Below are 21,772 nucleotides of genomic sequence, written 5' to 3'. Positions count from 1 at the left end.
AAGTAGAAAAACAAAACAAGTATGTACTTACTATGCATACTCGTTGTGCTCCCCACCTTTCCAGCCCTTTCATACTGTTGTTGTAAACATTTTTACTCATGATTGTGTTTATTTGTCTTTTCTAGCTACTAATATTAATTGCAAAAAATACACGCAATTGAATAAAGTTTTGAATTTGAATACCCAAATAACGATGATAAAATTTTTTAATGTTTAACAAAATACTTATTAATAATACATTTCTATATAGTTTATACTATAACTTTCAAAAGTACTTATTTACATAAAATGTCTATTTGAGATCTCTTACATTGCGTTGGTTAATTGTAAATTACTAGTACTTAAATTTAAGAGTTTTTCCATAATATATTGCATTCATTTTCTTTGATGTATTCTTTGAGTTTTGTTTTAACTTGTAGCTTACTACCACTTAATTCTTTCAGATATCTTGTTAAGTTGTTAAAAATTTTAATTGCTACATAGTAACTATTCTTTGTAGCTATTGTCTTAGATATTTTAGGTATTTGAATATCTTTGTTTCTTGTTTTGCTCGTCGAGTTAATATATTTTTATCTTAGATTTTTATGATGGTACAAGATTGATTGATAAAGGAATAATTGTCTTACGTTTAGCGGCTATTTTTCTTTTATAAATTTGATTTTACAAATAATTTTCATGATTTTATTTTGTACTCCTTGAATTAGTTTAATACAAGTACCATAAGCTCCGCCCCATGCAATTATTCCATAATTAATTATGCTATGAAAGAAAGCGTAGTAAACAGTAAGTAGTGTTTTAGTGTCCATGATGTTCTTAATTTTAGCAAAAATAAAGATCAAATATTTGTTTTTTTTATAATATAATCAACGTGTTTATCACATTTCATATTAAAATCGAAGATTAATCCTAAATATTTATGGAATTCAACTCTTTTTAATGATTTGCTATCTAGCCTTATATCAACTGTTAATGGCACACTATCACAGTAATTTCCAAATGTCATGACAACCGTTTTCTCTACATTTAAAGACAATTTATTTACCGTTAGCCATTTCGCTACGGTTTTTAAATATTCATTCATCCTTTCCTCTGCCTTAGCCCACGTATCGTAACTCGAGATGACGATGGTGTCATCAGCGTAGGACAGGATAGAATCATTTGGCATATCTCTCAGTAGATCATTCACGTATATTATAAATAGTAACGGTCCTAGTATAGTTCCTTGAGGAACTCCAGTTGTTACGGTTTTATCTTCACTCATACAATTTGAAATTTTTACTCTTTGTTTCCTACTGTCGAGATAGCTGATAAACAAATCTAAAACAGTCCCTCTTACACCATATCGTTCTAATTTTTTAAGCAGAATTTTGTGGTTTACCGTATCAAAAGCCTTGGATAGGTCTAAAAAAGCAGTTATCAGAGGTTTCCTTTTATCCAAATTGTTGTAAATTAAGTTTGTTATGTAATTTAGACAATTTGTGGTGCCTCTATTACTAACAAAACCAAATTGTTTGTCTGATATTATATTATGTATTTCCATAAAATTGTAGAGCCTAATAAAAATTATTCTTTCAAGGATTTTCGCAATGTTTGAAATGAGGGATATCGGCCGGTAGTTAGACATCAGAGTCTTAACCCAAGCTTTATAAGTAGGTATAACTTCAGCCCTCTTGAGGGCTGAAGGCCATACTGATTTCTCAATGCATAAGTTATAGATGTATTCCAGTGGTGAAAGAATGTAATCTACTATAGTTTGAAGGATCGCTACACTTATATCATCCACTCCACCTGCTTTTTTTTCATGGAGCATATTATTTCATGTATCTCTATCGCATTCGTAGGTCTGATGAACATTGATTGATTATTACTGATTGGAAGTTTTACCTCATTTTCGTCCGGTACGACAATATGATTACTTAATGTTACTCCTATTGTACAGAAATACTCATTCAAAGTATTTGCTATTTCCGCCTTATTTTCAAGCTTTACGTTATTGTCATATATATATATATATATATATATATATATATATATATATTCAATTTGTTCCTTTTTTTGTACAGTTGATTTACCTAACTTAGCCATAATTGTTTTCCACAGTTTCTTTGGATTATCACTGTTTTGCTCTATGGTTTCGCGATCGTATTTTATCTTAGCATCTTTGATGACTTTATTTAATATTTTTGAATAATTAATATAGTCCTGTTTCAAAATTTGACACGTTGGTTTGCTCTTCATTAAATTATACAAGTTTTCTTTTGTTTTGCAAGAGATTAATATCGCACTTGTTATCCAGTTTTTGCGTGGCACACAATCTTTCTTTTTGTTTTTGTTTGCTTTGTTTGTAATAGTAGCTTTATCAACACAGTGTTGTATTATTTCTATTAAAGATTCTATAGCACAATCCGGGTTATCTATGCTCAAGATAGAGTTCCAATCAATTATACTTGCCTCTCTCCTTAGTTTTTTGTTACAAATAAGTTTCGAAACTGTATGGTCATTTATCTGTGCAGTTTGTTGTTTAAAATTTATCTTCAGAGGGTAGTGATCATTGAAAGGATTTGTTAACTTGTATGAATCTATTGAAATATTATTTGACTTAACAAAGTTATCTATGCGTGTACCTCCATCATTGTTGGTGGAGGATCTAGTTATCGTTGTGAAACAAGGACTATATTTGAATTCCAAAAAATTATTTATACAGGGTGACCCAATTTAAACGGGCACCGCTCATAACTCGTCAGGGACAGCCACAATCGAAAAAATGGTAGAGACCAAAGTTGTAGGATATCGAAGGGGCAACCCGATGGTGACCTTGGATTTGACTTTGAACGCGTTTTTCAAGGTCATTTGAAGGTCAACTTTGGATTTTTAAATAGGAACCCCATTCTTTTATTGCGGGAATGGAAAGAGCGGTAAATTTTACGTTCAGAATGGTATGTTCGGTTGCGGCACTGAAGGTCATCTCAATGTCCTGGAGCCAGAATGAAACCCCGCCTACGTAATTCCTCTAGCAACGCCAAATTAAAAAAAAGTGGTAGAGACCAAAGTTGTTGTATAGGGGGGGGGGGGGGGAGAATTGTGACCTCGAATTTGAGCCAGTCCTACAAGGTCATTTCAAGGTCAAATTATTTTTTTTCAAACAGCACCCACTTTTTCGACTCCGGATCCTGAAAGCGTGTAAAATGTTGCACTTTAAACGAAGTAGTAAATTTAAAATAGAAGAAAAGATTTTAATCATTTAGCGTACCATTTCCTGCGTTTTGTCATCATTATAAAACTTGATGTCCAGGACCCACGACGAGGACGTAGCAGGGTGGATTTTCAGGTCCCATTTTGATCCGGCCGATGAAGGCAAGACGTGAAGACACCGGCCGATTAAGGCAAGAATCATAGCCCGGCCGATGAAGGCAAGACGTGAAGACACCGGCCGATTAAGGCAAGAATCATAGCCCGGCCGATGAAGGCAAGACGTGAAGACACCGGCAGATGAAGGCAAGACCATGAAAAAATCACTTTATAAATAGAGTTTAAGCTTTACCTAATTAAGTGTTCAAAAATCCCTCCATGATGTCTAATACATAGTTGAATTCTTCGCTCAAAGCTTCCAACAGTCGACAGAAGCACATGCCTTGGTATGCCTCTGCAAGTATTAATGATTCTTTGCATCATATTTTCTCTAGTAGTAGGGGCGTCCGCATACACGCTGTTTTTCAAAAAGCCCCATAAATAAAAATCTGGGCTCGTGAGATCTGGGGATCGTGGAGGCCACTCAACATGATCTTCACCACGTCCAATACCTATCCATCTATTACGGTATGTTTGATTTAAAAAATCTTGAACATCTAAACTTCTATGCGCAGGTGCACCATCATGTTGAAGCCACATACGCATTCTGGTTTGTATATTAACATCTTCTAACAGATTTGGTAATTCATTTGTCAGAAAATGGAGGTATCTATCTCTGTTAACATTACCGTCAAAAAAGTAAGGCCCAATTAGATAGCCATTAACAATACCACACCATACTACAAGACTCTATTGATGTTGGTGATCGACTGCACGGGTCCAATGAGGATTTTCAATGGACCAATAGTGGGAATTGTGTCGGTTTAGTTGACCTGTATTATGGAAAGTGGCTTCATCGGAAAACATGACGTACCTGAAAAAATGTGGATCGTTTTGCAATCTTTCCTGTGCCCATTGGCAAAATCGTAACCTTCTTTCAAAATCACGTTCTGTTAGCTCTTGGGTCAAAGTAATATGATATGGATGGTAACGATGGAGTCTTGTTATTCTTCTCACTGTTTCTCTCGGGATGCCAGATCGTACTTCTATTTGTCGAATTGAAATATGAGGATCTAAATAAATCATAGCAAGCACCACCAATACTCGTGGATCATTTCGCTCGATAGTCATTACTCTATGACGTTGTCGTGATCTTTGAGGTCCTCGCCTCTCTCGCTGTTCAATTCTCTGGATCGTACTTCGAGATGGATGATGATTTCTGTTTGGGAAACGCCTCCGATATAATTGTGCTGCTGCATTATAATTTCTTCGACACTCTCCCAAAATCAATAAAATATCAACAATTTCGCTTCGACTATAGTCCGGCATATTTACTTAGATTATAAATATTACAAAAATAAAAAAATGACTCAAATCACATATTTTCAATTATTAAATTAGTATTTGAAGTCGATAAATATCTAAATAAATTTAAAAATTCTACTGCATTACCAGAACTTAGACTGTTTTCTGCAAAAAATAATAAATAAAAAACTACTTAAACAATTATTTAATTGCAAATAGTAATTATTAATTTTTTATTATAAAATAATTTATTGATTAGGAAGCTTTTATGAAATAGATAATAAATAAATATTTTGTAATTCCAAAAGTGTTAAAAGTAAATTTTAATAGATAACTTATAAAATAGTTAAAATTGTATTTTAGTAAAAGATTTATTTTAACTTATTAAATTTTATGAAGTGAAATCAAACTTATACATACATTTAAAATATGGGTAATTAATCGGAATATTTAGCTCTTAAACAATATTTTCTAGAATAATCGCTATGACTTGAAATTATATCAAACATTTTTTAATTTTAAGTAAATTGATTCTTCAAGAAATACCTTCATTACGTATTGCAGAACTTTTTTTATACAAGACATTAATACAAAAATTTTAATAGAAAATGTATATTCGTATTATTTTTAATATTAAATGAAATGATGTAAAAAGTACAATCTTCATTTGTTAACAATAATAAATATTCTGTTACGTTAGATAAAAATTTTTTTACATTAACATAACTTTAGATGCAATATTTTATATTAATATGTATGTTATTAATTAATTATTATCGTGTTAAATACAATATTTTACAGCTTACATATTGTACAAGTTTAAATAATGAACATACATTTTTTAGTGTTGTTGGTTGTTTATTATTACTTATCTAATAGAAAAGTGCAAAAAATTTAAGTACCTACCAATTTTTGCTGCAAAAATATTTCTAATAGAATTAAAATATTTATACAGTGGAATTATCACTAAATAATTATATTAACTGTTGCCAGTAATTGTATGTATAATCTGTGTGACGACATGGTATGTATTACAAACTTTATAATTCTGCTTATACATATGTATTTTCAACATGCGTGTTTACATGTATGTGTGTATAGCATATGTATACAAACATACGTATGTATGTATATCTATGTATACTTAAAACAATAATAATTTATGAATAAATTAAATGGAAAAACAACAACGTTATTTAAAAAAACATAATGCAATTTATTTCTGATTCAAATAATAAATGTGTGTAAAATAAATATAAAAACTTTTTTACTTTATACTTCGATGTTTTACTTTTTCTTTTTCTGTATCGATGGCTTTTTATTGTAAAATTCTATTCATATTTTGGCATTACGGTTTATCAATTTATGATTTTTTAAAAATAAAACATTTAATATTTTTTTTACGTTTTTATCAAACTTTGACGGTTTTCTACAATACTTCGATGTTTTACTTTTACTCTTTTTCTGTATCGATGATTGGCTTTTTAATAAAAATTTTCGTTAATATTTTTGGCGGAAGGCCGAGTGTGAGACTCTTTTGACAATTTTCGGAGGCTATTTTTATTTTTGCAAATCGAAAGTTCGGGCGGCAGGTACGGCGCGGGGCCGGGCGCCTGCTTGAAAATCATTCGTGAGTTAAGCGTCGTAGGGGAAGGTTCGACGGAGTCGCGGTGGCAAGACTGAGCGCGGGACTTATTTTAAAAGGCTTATTTCGGGATCCATTTTTATTTTTCGCACATCAGGAGTTCGGGTAGGTAGGTGGCGACCACCTAGAGGAGTCATTCGCAAGTTAACCGTCGGAAGGGATCATTCGGGGAATAGCGAGACTTATGTTTGGACGCTAGCGAGGGCTCATTTGCGTCTTGGCCGCTGGACAGAGAACATCTAAGAAGGGATTTCATCTCGGATACAAAGTAAAAGTAAAGTTTGAAAAAAAATAATTTGACCTTGAAATGACCTTGTAGGACTGGCTCAAATTCGAGGTCACAATTCTCCCCCCCCCCCCCCCCCCCCTATACAACAACTTTGGTCTCTACCACTTTTTTTTTAATTTGGCGTTGCTAGAGGAATTACGTAGGCGGGGTTTCATTCTGGCTCCAGGACATTGAGATGACCTTCAGTGCCGCAACCGAACATACCATTCTGAACGTAAAATTTACCGCTCTTTCCACTCCCGCAATAAAAGAATGGGGTTCCTATTTAAAAATCCAAAGTTGACCTTCAAATGACCTTGAAAAACGCGTTCAAAGTCAAATCCAAGGTCACCATCGGGTTGCCCCTTCGATATCCTACAACTTTGGTCTCTACCATTTTTTCGATTGTGGCTGTCCCTGACGAGTTATGAGCGGTGCCCGTTTAAATTGGGTCACCCTGTATATTCCTGGCTAAATGTTTTTTCGAATAAGTCTTTTGTACTAAAATTACCGTCCAGTATATCCACATTGAAATCACCCACTATACAATGGTTTTTTATCTTTCTCTGGGATAACATGAATTTTTTAATGCTATGGATAAATTCTGTTTTTGGTAAGTCATGTGATCTGTAGATCGCGGAGACTTTAAAGGCTTCACCAGTTATTAGTTTTATATTTGTGCTTATTATCTTTAGTCTATCTATCTCATCTATACTAGTACTTTCAAATATGTTATTCTTGATATAAAGCATTACCCCGTCAGATTTATTGATTGCACTATTATTGTAATAACTCTTATAACCACCTAGGTGAAAGTACTCTGGATGTTTTAGCTTCCATGTCTCTGTGCATACTACAATCACTGGCTTCCTAGCTAGTCGCTCAATAAAAGTCTCAAATTTCTCAAAATTTGCATTTAGACTTCTTACATTTATACATAATATTAAGTTTTTAGTGTTATCATCATTAAGACTTTTATTGAGGGTCCGTATGTTATTATATTCTATTTCACTATTTCTTATTTCAATAAAGTCAATGTCTTCCATTATGCGCTTTGTTGTTCCTTTTGCTCACTATTCCTGAGTTTATGCTATGCAGACTTGTAGTCGATAATCCAGCTGATAGTGTTGTCGTCGTCTGGTAATGTTGTTGTTCTATTTTACCGAGGTATCTTGGAATGATAGGGAATACACTGTAGTCAATTGTTTCAATCATTTTCCTTATTTTAGATTTTAACACTTCGCATTCGTGACTGTCAAATGCCAAGTGTTCTGTGTTGTATTTTGTATTATAGTTGTTATTACTATATAGACAGTTTGGGCATTTATAGTTATTTGTTTGAAACTCATTTGATTGGTGGTTTCCAGAACATTTTAGGCATGTTACTTCATTCCGGCAGTTTGTTCCTTTATGACCCTATCTACCATACTTAAAACAAGGTTTTACACTAATGTGATCAAAGACTCTGCAGTTTTGATGCCCTATGGAAACTCTGTTATTGTTTTCTCTGATGTTCTTGTAGATTTCATCGGTTACCTCCAGGATGAGCGTTTGTGTATAGGACTGAACTCTTTTTCTTCATTTCATTGAAATTTCTAGTATTGATATCAGATTCTAAGGCGTCGTTTCCTAGATTTTCTTCTTCCTAGATTTTCTTCTTCCTAGATTTGTTCTTTCTGTACGTTATATATGCTATTTAGCTTGTTTAGTGCTTTTATCGTCTTGTCAGCACTTCTTCGTCTTTGCAGCTAATTATTAATTCCTCTTCATTTTTTTTTATTACTCTTTTTGTTTTAATTGTTTTGTCTTTAATTAAATAATGATTTACTCTATCCGTAATTTTTTCTAATTTGTCCTCTTTATTCGTTTTTTTGACAATAATTTTTGGTACACGTTTTTGAACTCTTTTTTCATTAGCTGCTGTTATTTCAGCAAAACGTTTTGTTCTTAGCGTTGTAATGATAGATTTCTCCGTATTAATCTTTTCTCTTAAGAGTTGGTTCTTTTCTTTCAATACGCTGATTAATTCTTTTAGTAATGCATTTTCTATTCTTAGTTTTTCATCTTCACTTTCAGATTCATTCCCATCTTTACTATCATTGAGTTCATTTAGTATTTGATTCTTAATTTCACTTATTGTAGTTTTCTTAAGTTGAACTAATACGGTTTTCACTTCTTTGCTTAGCAGATCTTGAGTTATATTTGAGGTTAGGTTGACATCCTCGTGGTTTGGGCAGATAATAAACACATCACTTAGAGTTTTTACTTTATCAATTCTCTCAAAACAACTCGCGTGGTATATATTATCACAAAAAATACACACAACAATTCCATTTCTCTTTTTAGTATGACACGCGAACGATTTATTTCCTGGCCTTAACTTTTTCATCTTGATTTTGAATAATTAAGTAAGACAGAAGTGATTTGATTTTAAGGAAATAAATGTTTATGAGTTCACACGACTCTAAATTGCTTTAATTCTGACAGTTGCTTCGCTGATTGCCTAGGTCCCAGCCAAATTGGCGTGGCCTCTGTGCTGAGTTGGGTAATTTTTTGTTTTGTAAATTGTGGACAGTAAGAAATTTCTGTGATAGTCATCGTTAATTCTGTGAGCAATAGGCCCGCCGCGCAAGCACGCACAATGATGAGCTGCATGAGAGTAACTAATATATGATATTGACACAAGGGATACTAAATCTGTGTACCAATGACGTTTTTTTGTGTGCGAAAAAGCTCTTGCAGTGCGTGGAATTGGGCAGTGCGATTCCACGGCTGTAGCGCCTATTGGGTTCAGGACGATTCGCGGTCGTCCTGAGACTGTTGTAGTATCTTGGTTCGGAGTCGCTCTGCGCTAAGGTAGTTCGAATGTCGAGGCCGAAGAGTCTGAGCAGGGAGAGCGTCATTGAGCTCTGATTTGGTAACACGTAGTAATGTTGAATTTTATTAAATTATTGCAGTTTTATATCGCGATTGATAGAGATGAACTGACAAATAAAGAAAAACGTTAGATATTTATTTGAATGCGAATGCGAAAAGCGTGGCTGTTTTGATTAGGCAAAAAGTGTTTTATGCACGATGCACTGTAATGGTTGCCAGTGCAATTAACGCACGTTGAGCACATTATGGCGTCTCTCCGGGACAGAATCAACATTCGGTATAATACTTCTGTTGTTACAGCTACTAAAGGCGCAGCATGTGAGAGAGTAAGAGAGACAGAGAGAGAATAAGCATCGAGAGAGAATTAAATTCAGCAACGTACAATGTTGCCACCTGCTCGCACACTGCTGTCAAGAGTTGACAACAGTGTGTCAGAGGGCATAGGTAAATCTGTGCTCGCGCTAGCGAGCCATTCCGAGTCTGTCTTCGCTCCGCTCCGTTTCGCGAATAGACACTCTGCGATTGCGATTATTGTGTGCGAGGGTTGCGGGGTCAACCGAACCGAGGACAATCCGTCCGAGACCATCTTCGCGTGGGTATGAACGGCCGTGCCGGCCACGTACATCTGTAAGTACTAGTTCTTATCAACTCTCGCTTATTCGGGAACTTTAAGCCTCCTCTCTCTCTCACCTCGACTACATGCTGGTAGCTGGCATGCGCCCGTCTGGCGCGCTTGTGTAAGCCAAGCACCAATAAACAGTTAGTCTAAGTTTTACAATAATCCGCGAGTGTTCATTGACTTTTCCTCCTTTTGAATCCACGTCCTGAGTACTACTACGTCCGTGCGCGGATAGATTATAGTCGGTAGAACCTAGTGCCTTCTGCACAGCCGACGGAAACGGTGAATAGTAGCATAAACAACAAACAATTTAAAATAATAATGACGGCCGAGCTACCGTCATAGCACATAATGAAATCTGGATTGCGAAAGTCCGAACCGATAGTGGCGAGTATAGCAGGCCTACGCATAAGTTAATTAGATTGTTAATAGTAAGCGATTTCGAAGTATGAATTTTTTGGACGTATGTGTGGGCGTATGCATGTATGTGTGTTCTTTATATTTTATTTTGTACGTGTGTTTGATGCCATTTCCCTTCTTCAAGTTTACTCGGTTTTCTTGGAGGCATATGGTGAATGCCAGGGATTATGTACTTTTGAATCAGTGCTAGTGTTCAATTGTACTGGTAGCACATATTTGATTTTAGTATGTAGTGTGATGTGTGGTACAAAATTACGGAGATTTTGTACATGGGGGAGAATCGTTCCGAACGTAACCGAGGGCTACTAGGGATAAGAGCAAGTGCGGCGTATTTAATCTTTATTAATAATGTATTCTACCTATTAGTAGTTTTAGCTTACGTTTCTCCGTCATTTGGCTCTCATATGCGCGAATCAGCAAGGTGATTCGTGGTTTCAGGCCAATACGGTTAGGAGTGATTTTATATTATACATTCCTAGACTGACACGACCCTCTCTCGGAGTTTTACTCCTCGGATTTTGAGGATCACTTTCAGTGCAGAGAGGCTAAAGGGCCGATCTGTGACTGCCACGTCAGAGAATCAAGTGGCAGGAGGCGTTCGCACGGGCACATGACTACGTGTGTATAGCTATAGACATGGAAGAGCGCGCGCACTGCTTCGAGTCCCTTCGGCAGTCCTCGGGAAAGCGTCTTTAATTTAGCAGGCCCGTGTTTTCGGCGGCATTTAATGAGTAGAGCGTCAGTTCTCGGCGACAACTTGTGAGAGAAGGTCACACCAGGACCTGATCGTTAGGAGATTTCAAGAAAGTCATACTATCTGATCAACAATGATTCCACGGTTTATTTTTTAACCTTAATGCAGTCTTGTCCCATACAACGTTGATTTAATTATTATAGATGAAATATCAATGGTGTCGAATATTACTTTCATGTATATTCATTTGCGTTTAACTGAGATATTTGATACATCTGATAACGACAATGGGTGGTTTGGTAGCATCAACGTCCTTATTTTTGGCGATCTGCTGCAGCTTTCCCCAGTTCGTGAAGATTTTGTATTTGTTGGAATGAACAAAAAACAAATTGACAAATATATAAAATCGATGATTACTTTTAATTTATGGGAATTATTTGAATATGATGAATTAACAATTAATATGAGACGGAAAGATGATAAAGAGTACTCAGAGATTCTTTCACGTATTAGATTAGGTTTCGTGACTGATTCGGGCATAAACATTCTAAAAAGTAGAAAAATCAATTATACAACTGACGATTATTCAAGAAATATTGAAGAATTATGTATATATTTAGGTAAATTGCCAATTGATACTGTATGCTTATTACCTACAAGAAAAATGTGCAATGCTATTAATGAGGCAATGATGCTTACGATTGATACACAAGAAATAACTCTTATTGCCAAAGACTCATACAAATGTCCAAAAAATTTACGAAAAAATGTTTTAAAACTATTGAATGACGATGAAGACAATTTTTGTGGTGCTGATTGTGTAATTACAATCAAAATTGGTTCTAAAGTTATCATACGAAGAAACATTGATGTTTCTATTGGATTAGTTAATGGAACAATCGGCTCAATCATTTCTATTTCTAAAGATAGAGAGAATACAAGTATACGCATTGTATTAAAATCTGGAAAAGAATATGACATACCTCGTAAACATAACACCTAACAAAACATAAATTCATTATTATGAATAACATTTCTATTACCCGAAAACAATTTCCAATTTGTAATAGTTATGGAATAACTATTCATAAAAGTCAAGGGTTGAGCCTAGAAAACGCTGTTGTTGATGTTGGAAATAATGTATTTAGTAATAGTCAAACGTACGTTGCAGCTTCAAGAATAACTACCTTAGAAGGTTTGCATCTTATTAACTTTGATCCCTCATGTTGTACTGCAGACATATCAGCTATTCTTGAATATAATAGATTGCGAACAGAATATCGACCAGGTCTAAATAGCTTCAATATTCTATTAGATCACAAAAAAAATGTAAGCTTAAAAGTGTATGATACACGATGGTGTATTAATAAAAATGTATTACTCATAGACACTGACAGTAAATTAAAGCATATTTCTGATAATCTTTTAAATATTTGTAGTTTACTGAACAATGATGATCCCTAACAAGTTTTTTGAAAGTGACGGTGGATGAAGTGTTTCTGATGTGTGATGGCAGGTTATTCCATCGGTATGAAGCGCTGACGAGTTCCTCAGCGTCTCCGTCGCGAAAGCAGTAATTTCCAGAGGTGTCAACTCGCCCCTCACAGGCCGGAGTGTGACGCGGAAGTTGAAAAAGGCCAGTACGTATGATGGTACGACCGAGTTAAACATTTTACGTAAGAAATAAGCTGTGAAGTACTTCCTGCGTCCGGCAGTGGTTAGCCACTGCAGCTCCCTCCTGTTCGGAGAGATGTGCTCATCTCTCCTTACACCATAGATGTACCGAATTCCTGTGTTCACGAGCCTCTGTAGTTTTAAGTCGAGTTCCTGCGTCAGGTCACAGTATACAAGAGAACAGTAGTCAATGATCGGAAATAGGAGTGCTTGCACAAGATGCTTGCGCAACCTGAGATTGGTACTCTTTCTGAAAAAGTAGAGCCTGTACATTAGCGAGTGAGCACGCTTACACACTTGTGTAACGTGCTCTTTCCACGTGAGTTTAGAGTCAAGCACCAATCCCAGATTACGCACAGAGGATTCAAAGCTGACCTGGATACCCCCGATATTAATAAATGTGTTAGCTGTTGAGGGAAGTAAATTTATGTAGTAAGGGGAGTCCAGGAAAATTGCTTTGGTTTTATTAACATTGAGTTTAAGCCTATTTTGCGTAACCCAGCCAATTATCCTCTCAGCATTAGCACTCATCTTGTTTGATAAAGAATCGAGCTCCTCGATCGAGATGGCATTAACTGTAAATTTGCAAGTCATCCGCATAGATAAGATGGGAAACATCGGAATCAAGGCAGAAACCGAAGTCGTTGATGTACAATGCGAACAGCAAGGGACCTAAGACGGAGCCCTGCGGGACGCCGATATTAAGACGCCGCGGAAGCCTGTTTGAAAGTTGTCTAGTAAGAGTCTTGATTCAAGGTATTGTGAGACTTGCCTATGCACCAGCCACTCCAGGGCCTTGGAGAGAAAGCAGAGAAATCGGACGGTAGTCACTCAGGGCTGTTGGTGAACTGACTTTGTTGAGTGCACGCACAAGCGACAATTTCCAGGCAGATGGGAAACAGGGTTCGCTCAGAGACAGGTTGAAAATATGGCTTAGTAGCGGAGCGAGAACTGGCAATGCTTTTGAGATGACAACCTGAGGGATTCCGTCGCTTTCCCTGGACTGAGTGTCGAAGTGCGATACTGCAGCCAACACATCCGATTCCGTTATGGTGCTGAACTCGAAATGCTCCGGGAGGTCAAGACTTTCCAGGGTGAGGAGATAATCCTTAACAGCAGGAGCTAACGGATCATTGGAGATCGAGCTGAAATGCTTGTTGAGTTCATCTGTGTAATAACGAGATGATGAAGGGGCCTTGGTGGCAGAAATTCCAAGTTTCTCCAGCTCTCTCCAGATCTTGGCAACATCAGTCAAGGTTGACAGGCGTGAATAGTAATAATTCAGCCTGGCTTCCTCGACTTGTTTGTGAGCATTGTCTCTAGCTAGCCTATATATGCGGAGATCCGAATCGAGCCTGGAGTTCCTGAAACGCCTGTAAAGTCTGTCTCTCTTAGGGTGTGTTCCGGATCGGAGTACGGTAGTTTATAGTAATTTAAGTTGGTACCAATTGACTAACAGAGAATCGTTCCGAATATCGACGGCAGTCAAATATGGCAGAATTGGCAGAGAGCTGATGACTACTGCGAAAATTCAGAGGTGGGCTAGATGATATTAGCTAACATTATTTTGTTATTTAACGGAAAAAGATTCACTGTTCATTCAGTGCTAACTTCCTAATTATGAAAAGGTTAAGTGTTGATAGTATATTGAAATTAATGTCACAAGTGGATGATACAGTTCCATTGCGTATTGAAGATGACTCAGGAGAAATTTACACTTTCAATGACTCAAGAGCAAAATATGCTAAAGCTATAAAAGGTATTTTAAAGATTTTTATATTATTATATTATTATATATTATAAGTTCGATAAATATTTATCTATGTTTATTATAGACACATTATTAAATTAATAAATATATATTGATATTGATATTGAAAATATTAGGTTATAGAAACATGATAAATGCCAGTAGAGAAAGTAACTTATTCTTTTTCTCTTATTATCTCTGTTGTTCTAGATAAAACATTTGCTCGACAACTTTTAATGTTTCACAAAAATGCAATTCACAAACAAAGTACAAACGCTCTAAATTACATTTGTGTGATGGTAATGACAATAACAAACAGTTCATTTTGTTAGTTTCAAAGACTGATTATGAACGTGCCACAAATAGTAAGTTATATCATATATATTTTATATTATACTTATGCTTTATTCAGAAACTAATTGTTTTCTCTTTTTCTAAATGCCAGATGTGTTGTATGCAGCAGAGCTTTTAGAAAATCATAAAATAAAAAACAAGGAGAAACAAAGGCATTATTTGTCTTCAACCAGCTCACCGTCCAATTCGAAAGCTATAATCGACAAACAAAGTAGTAACATTCTTTCAACATCAGAACATGGATCACTTCGTGAAGCAGAACAGTTATTTCAATTAAAACTTATTGATGGCAACGATGACAAGCAGTATAATTTGTTAGTTACGAAGACTGAATATGAACGTGCGGGTAGTAGTAAGAATAATAATAGTCACATTACACATACATATATATATATATATATATATATATATATATATATATATATATATATAAATTATGTTATATTATAAATGTTTTTTCTACAGAAACTAATTTATTTTTTGTTTTAATATACCAGATATGTTGTATGCAGCACAGCTGTTAGAAAATTATAAAACCAAAAAAAGGGAGGCATACTTCAACTTCAACCAATTTGACAGCTCAATCCACGCATTCTGCACATGCTTCAACTTCAAGCAATAATATAGTTGAACCAGTCGATAGTAACGATTGTGACAACGAAGAAAATGTAGAAGATACCGAAAACTTGGACTTGAGCATGTGCAACAAAGGTAATGATTGCATGTAGATATTAACTTATAGACTTTTAATACATGTTAATATATTGAAAATTCCGTTTTAGATTCTCGTTGTACGTGGGATAAAAATCAAACAAAGCTTCTTTTATCTTTATACAAAGAATATGAATCAAAATTACGTGAAGGAAAGATAACGCATAGGAAATTTTGGATAATAATCTCTAATCAGTTGAAGTTGAAAGGTTATACCTTTACTTCTAATCAATGTAAGTTCAAATTAGACAGCTTGAAAAGAAAATACAAGGTCATTGTGGATCACAATTCACAAAGTGGTAATGATAGGAAGACGTGTGATGAATTTGAGGCGAGTATATTTGTGTTTTCTTGTATAATAGTTAAAAACAATATTTTATTAAGTGAAATTTATATGATTATAAAATCTCGCGTATATTTTAATTATAAGATATAAATTTAATTTTCTGAATAACTAATTGTAATTATGATTCATGATTCTGATATAGTTGTTGGAAGATCTTTTCGCGAAGAAACCATGGGTTAAGCCATTGTCCATTGCTAGTTCTAATGTATCAATGGATGATATGGATCAACCATCAGAATCAAATCAAACTTGTAGTAAGTTCTGAAAAAATGTACAATTAAATAATTCATAAACGTATTAAAATGACCATAATATTTTTCAACAGAACGTCAAAAGTTAGCTGTACAAGAAGCAACTATCAATTACATGAATGATTGTGCAGAAGTCAAAAATTAAGAAGAGAAGCACAAGCACAATATAGAGAAAAGAAATTGGAGCTTTTCGGTAATTTAGTGCACTCGTTACAACCGAAGTAGATAATTGCTTTTTTTCGATTATTATTAGATATAAGGTAAAACGATCTATACCGACATTTTATGTCATTGTAATGACAGTTTCGAAAACGATTGTTCGATATATAGTTTATTAATAGTCGATAAATACAATAATGAAGCGTATAAAATATAAGAGTTTTTGTGATAAGCCATTTCGAAAGGCTACATTGTTCCTACTTTTGTTAATAAGTATATTTTTATAAAGTTTAATACTAATTAGTCGGTAGGTTTTGTTATAAAACCTACATTGCATATCTGTAAGCAAACAGGAATACAATAAATGCATAATTCATAAAAAATGCTATTTTTGCCAATCATTATAGTATCTTTAAAAAAATGGCATTTTCAGACATTTAAATCTTAAAAAAAAATTATTTATATGAAACTATTGAATTGTACAAACTCCAAACTTGATATGCTAGCCCATGTACTGTTTTCCAACATATTTGTGAAGTTTAGTTACTTAAGTGGAACCAGAAGACGTACTTTGTTCGAACTATACCCTCGGTGCGCATGGTTTTTTGACCAAAATGGATCTTCCAGTTGTAGTAAATTCACCAAACTACACAAATATATTGAAATACATATCATGGGCTTATATATCAAGTTTTACGTGTATGCGATGCATCAGTATTAAAATAGGCAATTTTTAATCATCCAAATCTTAAAAAATGAATTTATATGAATATATAATGTATTGTACAAGCTTCAAATTTGATATGCTAGTCCTTGTTTCCCAACATATTTGTGCAGTTTATAGTTACTTAACTGATACCAAAACATGTACTTTTTTCTAAATATACTCTTATAATTTGATCTTTGTTGCCGGCAACCGTAGCATGTCAAATTACATAAAGGCTTTGTGAATACTTAAGAAAATGATTTATTAAATATTGTAATTTTTAGTATATTTTACATCAATTTATCTTGTTTTCAATACTAATGAAATTTATACATTATACAATTTTAATTACAAGATCAATTTATTCCAAGATCATTTTAATTCCAAATATCTTCTGTGATACGTTGTCGTTTTTTATTACCTTCCTGTTTTAAATTATTAGGAGCTTCCATTGGTCCCACATTTGCATCTATTGTACTTGGTATAATTATTGGATACTCATGTATCGTCTTTTTTCAAACAAATATTATGCAAAACACAAATGCATACAATATAATAGGGAATTAAATCAGTTCTTTTCATGGGTAGCTTATTTAAGAAAAATCTCCAACGTCCTTTCAGTAATCCTATAGAACGTTCTACCATCATGCGTGTGATAGAAAGTGTAGTGTTGAAATAAGTTTGTTCAACTGTTAAATGTCCATTATCTTGATAGGGAACCATGATATGCTTTTGTAAAGTATAGGCTGAATCCCCCAATAAAAGAGTATTGTGTGGGAAATATTCTTCATTGCATCTCTGTTGAAGTTCTGAATACCTAAATACACGCATATCATGTACAGAACCAGGTAGTCCAGCATAGCAATGGATAAACTCCAATTTATCGTTGCAAACAACCTGAAATTTTTAAATTATGTAGAAGTATTCTTTGCTACTACTGTTAATATGTAATAACTTAGCTTTCAACATTTATATTAAATTTTTTCTAACTCATTTGTAACTGAATAGAGTGGACACTTTTACGGTTAATATAAGCTTGTGGATCAACTCTTGGAGCTGCAATTCGTATATGAGTTCCATCCACTGCACTGATTACTCCAGGAAATCCATGACGTTCTTCAATTCTTCGACTACTTTCAATACACTCTCTAGCTGTTGGCCAATGAATAAAATAAGTTCTTAATTTACATATTGCTTTTACAACACGTTATACTGACCTCCATGCAGTTGTCTTTCCAATATCAAATTTAGTAGTAACAGATCTGTTAAAAGTAAAAAAAAAAAAAATATTTTTACTAAATATAATTTTACTGAATAGACTTAAATTAATAACCTGTATGAATCCGGAGTGCCAAGAATATATAGTGCAACATATAATTGTTTCTCAGCATCTACTGTTATATTCCCCCATTCACTTTCCAAATCAGCTCTTATTAAATACAATACGTAATTGAATGTAGAACGTCGTAATCTTCCAAATAAAATTTTTAATCAGAATGAAAACAACATTCAAGAAAAAATGTTAATATTTAAGTAAATTTTCACACCTAAAATGTTCTTGAAAATGTTGATCATCGTATCTTACAATTACATTTTCTATGACATTTCGTATTCGAGGAATCCTGTGTATACAGCGATGATTATTGTTATTAAAAATATTATAATTAAAATCTAAATCACTGTCACTACTACTTGAAGAACTTATAATTTCATCAACTGTTATAAGTATAGCAAGTCTTTGATTATCCATAATATTTTTAATGTAAAAAGCAACACATAAACATAACCTCTAAAATGAATACTCCAAAAAGACGATGCGTTTGTCAACAAGTACCAAGTCAAATTATTATAAACTGACGTACGATTAAGAACTGAATAAAGAGTGAAATAGTTTTGCGTTAAAATTAAGTAACGTTAAGCACAATTTTTAATCTTCAATAACAAGTGTTTCCTAATTTCTGCATCACCCATCTCGAAACAGTTAACTCTGCCATTATTTGACTGCTGTCGATATTCGAAACGATTCTCCGTTAGTCAATAGGTGCCAACTTAAATTACTATAAACTGACGTACTCCGATCAAGAACACACCCTTAGATATAAGGTCACGAAGAGCCGTAGTGAACCACGGGTGACGCTGTCTTTTTGGTGTCACAGTCCGTAATGGGGCGAGATGATTTATGGCGTTCGTGAAGTTAGCGTTAAGTGTGGATATGCATTTGTCAAGTGATGAAGAGGTGAGGGATGACCAGTCACGTGCGTTAAGAAAGTCCCTTAGCTTCTCGGCGCTGATTCCTTTAAAGTTTCTGTAAGAGTATGTGTTAGGTACGTATCGTGGAATCTGTACGTCGAGAGTGTCCGTTGATTAACGGTAAGTTTGCCTTCCAGTATGACAGCAGGCGATCCTGCTTGTCGATAAGACACAGGTCAAGCCAGGTATCAGAACCCTGTTTGTGGTGCGTGGTACCATAGGGAACAGATGAAAGGGAGTTTTCATCAATGAAGGCCTTGATGAGCTTGACATCTTCAGATGAAGAAAGTTGGTTAGAGTTGAAGTCTCTCATTATGACCTTCGTGGAATAGTTGTGCATGTGGGTTGTCAGTTGGTCTATGAAGTTAGAGCCTTGGAAGAATGGAGCACGAGGTGGACGATACACAACCCCCACGAAGATAGGAGAGACTCCCTTTGCCGATACCTCACAGAAGAGATATTCAGGCTTGCCAGGCTTACCAGACCATTCACCGTCAGATGATGAAATAATGCTAACTGTCAGAGATTTGTGAATGTAGAGGGCCACACCTCCTCCGTTGCTGTTTCTGTCTCGTCTGTACAGTAGGTAGTCGTCCAGTGAAGGGATGGACGTTACCTTGTCGCTTAAACAGGTCTCAGTCACAGCTATTACGTGGAATGGAGAGCGAGTGGATAAGAAAAGCTTGATCATCTCACAAGGAAAGGTACCCAACCCGAACTCACCGATTTTGATGATTTTCATATATGTTGTAGAACATAAAAAAATAAGAGACACGTATTTTTTTTTATCGGCTAATTTTCACTTTTAAGGGGTAAAAACCTCCCCTAAAGTTAACCCCCAAAAAGCGTTTTTTTTAAATATCTCGGCTTAAAATTAATATTTTTCAATGAAACAAATTGGAGGTTATTTCTTACAAAAAGAGCAAGTATTTCATGGTGATTTGAAGAGTAAGGGTAGCATCCCCTATTTTTTAGGGGTTGAAAACATATATTTTTTGGCATAATTTTATAATAAAAATGTTTAAACCGACTAAAAAAAATTGGAAAAAATGTTTAAACATCCTTAATAACAAAATTTAGTTGACGTCTTTCGGTGTTTTCATAAATATTACCCCTAAGGGGGTAAACCACCCCTAACACAAAATAACTGTAAATATGTAATTCAATACATAATATTTCGTAGAAAGTTTGTATATAGAGGTTTTCGAGGTCTCTGATTACAAATCTGTTATCAGATTTTGAAAATTCAAAATGGCGGATCCAATATGGCGGACGGAAATATCGAAAAAAAATTTTATATAATAAAAAAGTTTTAAACGACTAAAAAATTTGGAAAAAATTTGTAAACATCTATAATAAACAAATTAAGTTTTTAGGTTTTTTCATAGATACTTCCCCTTAGTGGGGTAAACCACCCCTAACACAAAATAACTATAAGTATACATCAATCCATAATATTTTGTAGAAGGTTTGTATATAGGGGTTTTCGAGATCGCTCTTTACAAATCTGATATCAGATTTTAAAAATACAAAATGGCGAAACCAATGTGGTGGACGAAAATGTCGAAAAAAAATTTTAACTTTCAAAAAAACTTGTTTACAAATGTGTGATCTTTGTAGCCTGTACATGTGAACTAAAGAGCCTTAAACCCTAAACCCCTAAAGAACAAATAGGCTAAATGGTTGTGCTTTTTAACCAAACGACTCCAAACCCCTAACCTCCAGACAAGCCGAAGGCCTATGCTTTACCGTAGACACGAGTATAGACATATTACCGATATTTTATTCTATCATTTTGTATGTAACAAATAACGTCTCGTTTTATGTTTCAATCAAAGATTATTTATTTTTCTGCTTTTATAAATTAGCATAATTTCAAAAGTAATTTCATAAATTATAAAGTATTTCATAAATTGCATAATTATATAATTTTATAAATTCAAAAAGTCCACACTTTTTTGCAAATGAAAAAACATAGGTTAATAAAATTAGTTTATCAAACTATTTTGCGTATTGTAATAAAATTTAATGTTGTCAAACTTGGGAGTTTTTCATTGTTACAATTATTTCGTAAACCAAACGTTTTTTAGATTAATTCTCGAAGTAATGATTATTGTATCTATAGTAAAATATTTACAGTCTGGAATTCCATAATAATACTATTTGCTACGATTTAATGAATTTATCAAAAAATCTAAATTTAATAATAAATATTATTCTAATTATTATTATTATTTTTCATTATCATTGCTATTATCAGTATTACTGTTATTATTGCTATTGCAATTATGCTTATTCTTCTTCTTCTTATTATTATTATTATATTACTATGATAATTTTTGTTATTGGTAAAAATACATAAAAGAATATTAATACTCGAACTTCATTTGCAATTAAAGAACACGTTGTTATTGAAAGGGAATTTTATATGCATTCATTAGTTTAATGAATGTTA

General features: G+C 34.1%; 1 protein-coding gene and 2 long non-coding RNA genes across 4 annotated transcripts in view; all 3 read left to right on the top strand.

Moving 5' to 3' along the window:
* LOC100678995 (haloacid dehalogenase-like hydrolase domain-containing 5) overlaps window positions 1-21,772 on the top strand; it is a 127,035-nt gene that overhangs the window by 91,001 nt on the left and 14,262 nt on the right. The gene's annotated exons all lie outside the window — the stretch shown is intronic.
* Window positions 14,713-15,930, top strand: LOC107981767. The gene is made up of 4 exons (XR_004228341.1): window positions 14,713-14,905; window positions 14,986-15,246; window positions 15,392-15,605; window positions 15,677-15,930. It is a non-coding gene; the product is annotated as an uncharacterized LOC107981767 (long non-coding RNA).
* Window positions 16,098-16,336, top strand: LOC116418283. The gene is made up of 2 exons (XR_004228342.1): window positions 16,098-16,205; window positions 16,277-16,336. It is a non-coding gene; the product is annotated as an uncharacterized LOC116418283 (long non-coding RNA).

This window comes from Nasonia vitripennis, unplaced genomic scaffold (assembly GCF_009193385.2).
Source record: "Nasonia vitripennis strain AsymCx unplaced genomic scaffold, Nvit_psr_1.1 unplaced0148, whole genome shotgun sequence".
Classification (NCBI taxonomy): Eukaryota; Metazoa; Arthropoda; class Insecta; order Hymenoptera; family Pteromalidae; genus Nasonia; species Nasonia vitripennis.
This window is presented reverse-complemented; position numbering and strand designations above follow the sequence as displayed.